Below are 6,069 nucleotides of genomic sequence, written 5' to 3'. Positions count from 1 at the left end.
GGAAATTTTCTGACGGCCTTCAAATAACAGTAGCCTCTTGGACCGGGTTATCTTTCCCTCCATCGTCCTGGGGTTCTTAAATTTGCTGAAACTAGCAAGATTTGCTGAGTCATGTCATCGTAGCCCCCGAGTCTCAAGGTGACTCGAGGAGTTGGCTTGAAACTCTTCATATTTGACCATGATATAAACTGACATAACTTGTATATCATTGGTGTTGATAGCATGATGTAAATCCACAGAAGGTTGAGGTGACTGCGGCGGGTTATAAATGATCCCGTATGAGCCATGTCAGCAACTCGGCCAATGGTTCCTTCCAACTGGCGATTTGAAGTTAACCAAACTGTAGTGGCAACGACTTGTGCGCCTGCCCATTGATCCATCCAGTGCAAATGGCGGTTGATAGTATATGATAATTTGCCTCCTTTTTGTTGAAAGAAAACCGGGCTACCCAAGCTGTGACTTGCTCATACTCAATAAACAACTCATGCAGACAGGTGCGGCCCGGTATGTTGATGTAGACCAGGCCGCGAGAGACGGACGACAAAAACGACCGCAACATCAGAGGCAGCTCAGATAGATGAGTCGGCCGTGGCATTGTAAACCGGTGCGGACGGGGAAGATCGGCACCGATGTCGTAAACCGGCACGGACGGGCGAGTTAATCGCGTCGTTTTGATGTAGTGAACAATTGTCCTGCATCAACAATATTGCAGACCAAGGCAAAGATAAACTGCTTTTTGACAAAAATAATATGTGCCAATAAAATATATTTAAAATGGATATCACCTGATGTGCCAGGCCAGAAATAATCCGCCATGAAGTTGATGATCACTAGGTTAAGTTGAAATCACTCACGAGTGAGTCGACCGTGGGAGCAGACAGATGAGCCGGGCGCGGCGTTGTAAGCCGGCAGGGACGGGTGAGTCAATCGTAGGCGCAGTAAGCCGCGTGGACGGCGAGTCGATCTCGAGCATGGTCCCAACGAGCTGACGTAAACCGGGCCACAAGGGTGGCGACTTGTGCATGTTCATTCACCGGGCGGTATGACGCAGACGAAACGCCGGTGCAGAACGCTGCTATCGCGGGCTCTGTACCCGTAATATAATATCTCATTAGTAATGAACAATTGTCCTGCATCAAAAATATCGCAAGGCAAAGTAATTGTTCACACAAAAATTAATATGTGCTGAAATAAACCGGACGGATATCACCTGGTTCATCTGGACGACAGATGATCCGTACGTAGGGTAGGAATTAACTTAGATATATGAGTCACCAGCACTTCTTCCCTCTTTTTCTATCTTGATAGTGGCTCTTGACCTTTTCGTGAGAAGTAGCACTTGAAGACGAAGCAGTAGTTGGCCTCCTTTTTTTTAGCTGCACGTAACATGTACACAGTGCAGATGCATGCCAGTATTTTCTTTCTTGCTCTTCACGTGGAGCGTCTTGTTGTTCTTGAAGCAGTAGTAGTGGCGCGCGGCAGCTCCAGCTTGTACGGCTCGGGGATCCACGAGGAGAGCGTTTCAGACACAGAGCCAATCCGGCAGATGAACAAGTCCAGGCCTCCAAGGAGAAAAAATATTATAATGGAGCAGCTAGCGTTGGCAACTTGATCGATTGATGTAGATGTACCCCAAGGCGACAAGTGTGGCTCAGGGAGGCAAAGTGAGACAGCGACTCGGACGGGAGACGGGGCGCGGCAGCGACCCGGACGGGAGGCGGGGTCCAGACCAGCCACAGGTCGTGGCCGGCTTGGGCTGCAGCTGGCCCGGGCGGCCGCATCTCGGAGACGGCGGCTTCTCAGCCGAGACCGAGAGAGAGCGTTTCGGCGATTTAGAACCAGACGCGGAGACGAGTCCCTGGCTTCATCCACGCGTGTACTGCCTCAAATATTCCTTTGCAGTTGTATCTGTTGTCCTTGGATCAATGCACCAAAAACTTGCATGCGGCGGCGCACATGACAGAACTCTAATTTCCGTTGAATTAATCTCGCATAAACTATAAACTGGACTGATGACTTGAGGCTGACCCAGCTCCTTCCAAACCGGCTCTTCTTCATCCGGAAACTTGCGGACTTCTTGAAACCCTAGAAGAGATCCCTTCAAGAACTCAACACCACCGTGCGCATGCCCCATGGTGGGCGCCAACTGTCGTGGAATTGTCACGGCAGATGTCCTAGTGTAAGGACTTAGTCGCGAGGCCAACGCATCTATGTGGTAGCTTGAGAGGGGTTGAGCGGAATCGAGAGACGCAACACAAGACAAGGATTTAGACAGCTTCAGGCCCCGGGAAACATCATCCGGTAAAAACCCTACATGCTGTTTGAGGCTAGGTCTCATTATCATCACGAGGGAGTCGCCGTAAACCGGCTCTCCTCTTTGTGTCTAGCTCTAAGATTGTTTCTTCTTGCTTGTTGCTTCTCCCCCTTTGGGGAGCCCTGCCCCTCCTTATATATGTTGAAGGGGCGGGTTACATGACTAGTCCTAGTAGGATTAGGATTAATCTATTACAAGTGGAGTCCTAGTCTTGCTTCCTTTGTAGGAGAATAGTCCTTATGCTTTCCTCATAAACCGGCCCACCATTAAACGTGAACCGGCCTTCTGGGCCTAGGGCCTTGTCATCCATCTAACCCGCCCACCGGGTTACTAATGAACCGCCAAGACAGGGCGGGTAGCCCGTGAACCGCCAAGCTCCAGGCGGGTTACCAGTGAGTCGTCCAGTCCAGCCGGGTTATACTTCCGGCCGGTTTACGCCACGGGGTATATCCCCGACAGTAGGTATGGTGGACTTTCACGGCAAAAACTGTTGGAAATATGAGCAATTTACCGAGTGATTAATAGAAATACTAGATAAAGCATGACTAGTATAGCAGTGATAAAACAAGCCATGCGATTTGACAAAGAGAAGGTAAACAACATCTTCATATATGAACCGTAACTAAACATATCTTGAGCAAACAGTATAGCAAGTTGCATATATGAAATAGAGTCTAACATATCTAGGGCAAATACTAGAACAAGGAACTGTAGCAGAACCTCTAATAGAAAGGGGACGGACACGTACCGGGCAGCAGCAGCAGAAGCGCTAGACTTGGGGTCGGTGTCCTCGCCAGCCATTTCGTCGAGGAGGTCGTGGACGTCGGGGAAGAAGTCGTCATCGGGGAAGTAGTCGTCAGAGTCCGGGGCATCCATGACGAAGAAGTCAGTAGTCGCGCGAAGTGCTCCCCAAAAACCTTATCACCCTTCTCCCGTACATGACTCAAAAGGTGCGGTTTCGGATGACTACTGTCCCGACTTGCGTGCACGCCGCAAGCCGGGATGGGGAAGATTGTAGCAGCAGCGCAGTGCTCAGGAACTGTGTGGCGAGAGGAAGAGGACCTTCTGATGTGTCTCTCTAGAGAGGAGCAACCTCTCTTATATAGGCACAGGAGAGGGACGCGAACATGCTGCGACGGGAGGTGAAGCAACGGAGGGAGACGAAGTGAACAGACAACACACAAAGAGGTGCACCGTTCGTATTCATTATCCACTACCGCAAAAACTTTTCAGCTCCCAAGTGACCTTTCGTATACTCGTAGTGCATGGCAAAAATTAGACATCGGCTCGGCTCATTCCCGCAACCCGCGGCGCGTCGTGACGAGGCGTGGCGAGGCGGGCGGAGGAGGAGGAGCGCGCATGGATGTCCCTCTTGTTCTCATGCTCATACAAGTGGGGAAAGAACCTCCCTTATAAGGAGGTCCAACTCCCACTAAACTAGCAATTTGGGACTAAACTTTAGTAGTATCCCTTGCCTTGCACAAATGGGCTAAGTGGGCCTCTAGGATTTATTTAGGAATTTCTGAAATAGTTATTGGGTTGTCACAGAATAGACTAAATTCCAGCAATCCCCCACCAGATCCCAGAGGCACACAAAATTTGCCTTTGGTTCCAAAATACTATTTTATATACCGGTACTGCAGTGGAGACTGTTAAGTTGAACTTCCACCTAGGACTGTATGCTACACTAGTAAGCAACTTGAACAGTGGACTAGGCCTTGAACTGCAAGTTTTTTGCGAATCTAGCTTCACATAAAGCCTTGACTGGTACGTGGCTACCATGGGTCTTCCCCGCGGGTGGAGCTTATGTGTCATACTCCGAGACCTTTCATGAGTTTACTAGAGAGAACCCTACTCTCATAGATTGCGACGTTTAACAATCAGACTCATATAGGTGCGTTCTTCAAAAGATGTTCTGCAGGACAACATCTCTGCTTCAATTAGCCACTTAGAACACATTAAGATATACATCAACCTGCCATGCAGATTTAGGAGAGTATTGCATCTTCATGGAGTGGTATTTTTAATAGTAAAGGTACTCTCCTCCCAGTTGACCAACAGCTTGTCTTCCACATCTAATTCATGGGATCTCTGATCACAAAGAATAGGTTACCACTATGAACAACTCATATTGTGGGTCTCATACCCATCTCCCTTGATGCATTATCCATCACATTACGTGATAGACCCTTAGTAAAAGGATCTACCAGGTTTTTAGATGTTTGGATATAATCCAATGCAATAACTCTGGAGTTTCTCATTTTTCTGACAGACTTTAACCTTCTCTAAACGTTTCTTGATGACTTCATGTTATCCTTTGAACTATTCACTTTCATGATCACAGTTTGATTACCGCAGTTCATAAGGATACCCGGTACAGGTTTCTCAACAACCGGCAAGTCATTCAAGAGCCGACGAAGCCAATCTGCTTCGACCGTAGCTGTATCTAGTGCTGTGAGTTCTACTTCCATTGTTGACCTCGTTAAGATGGTTTGCTTGCAAGACTTCCAAGAAACAGCGCCACCTCCATGAGTGAATACATATCCGCTCGTGGCCTTTATCTCATCAGCATCTGAGATCCAGTTTGAGTCACTATACCCTTCAAGCACCTTTGGGTGCCCAGTGTAGTGAATTCCATAATTCGCAGTGCCTTTCAAATAACGCAAAACTCTCTCTAGAGCTTTCCAATGCACATCTCCTAGTTTTGAGACAAACCAACTCAGTTTGCTAACAGCAAAAGAGATGTCAGATCTTGTAGCACTGGCTAAGTACATAAGCGAGCCAATAATCTGAGAATACTTCAATTGATCTCTAGCAATTCTTCGATTCTTTCGAAGCAGCACACTAGCATGATATGGTGTTGGAGAGGGCTTGCAGTCACTATAGCCAAAGCGACTCAAGATCTTTTCCACATAGTGAGATTAAAGCAATGTAATCCCACTATCATCATCTCTCAACAACTTGATGTTCAGAATGACATCAGCTACTCCTAAATCCTTCATCTCAAAATAGCGAGATAGGAAATCCTTGACCTCCTTAATAACATTTAGATTTGTTCCGAAAATCAGTATGTCATCAACATACAAGCAAAGCATAACTCCCTCGCCACAACCATGGCGATAGTACACACATTTGTCAGATTCGTTCACAACAAAGCCTGCGGCTATTAAAGTTCTTTCGAACTTCTCATGCCACTGTTTGGGTGCTTGCTTGAGTCCATACAAAGACTTTAGCAACTTGCACACTTTCCCTTCCTGACCATCTATTACAAACCCATCTGGTTGTTCCATATAAATTTCCTCATCCAACTCTCCATTTAGGAAAGCAGTCTTAACATCCATTTGATGAACGAGAAGACCATGTGAGGCAGCTAGTGAAAGTAGAACTCGAATAGTGGTCAGTTGAGTCACAGGTGAGTAAGTATCAAAGAAGTCTTCACCTTCCTTTTGGGTATAACCCTTAGCCACGAGCCGAGCCTTGTATTTTTCGATAGTACCATCAGGCCTAAGCTTCTTCTTGAATACCCATTTGCATCCTATAGGTTTGCATCCATAAGGACGATCAGTTATCTCCCAAGTTTCATTCGACAAGATGGAATCCATCTCGCTACGAACCGCTTCCTTCCAGTAGTCAGCATCTTCCGATGCATAGGCCTCCGAAATAGAAGTGGGAGTATCATCTATGAGATACACAAGAAAATCATCACCAAAGGACTTTGCTGTCCTCTGTCTCTTGCTCCTTGTAGGAACTTCATT

Source organism: Triticum aestivum, chromosome 6B, assembly GCF_018294505.1.
Source record: "Triticum aestivum cultivar Chinese Spring chromosome 6B, IWGSC CS RefSeq v2.1, whole genome shotgun sequence".
Taxonomy (NCBI): Eukaryota; Viridiplantae; Streptophyta; class Magnoliopsida; order Poales; family Poaceae; genus Triticum; species Triticum aestivum.
The sequence above is the reverse complement of the archived record's forward strand: the minus strand, read 5'-3'. Positions refer to the sequence as shown.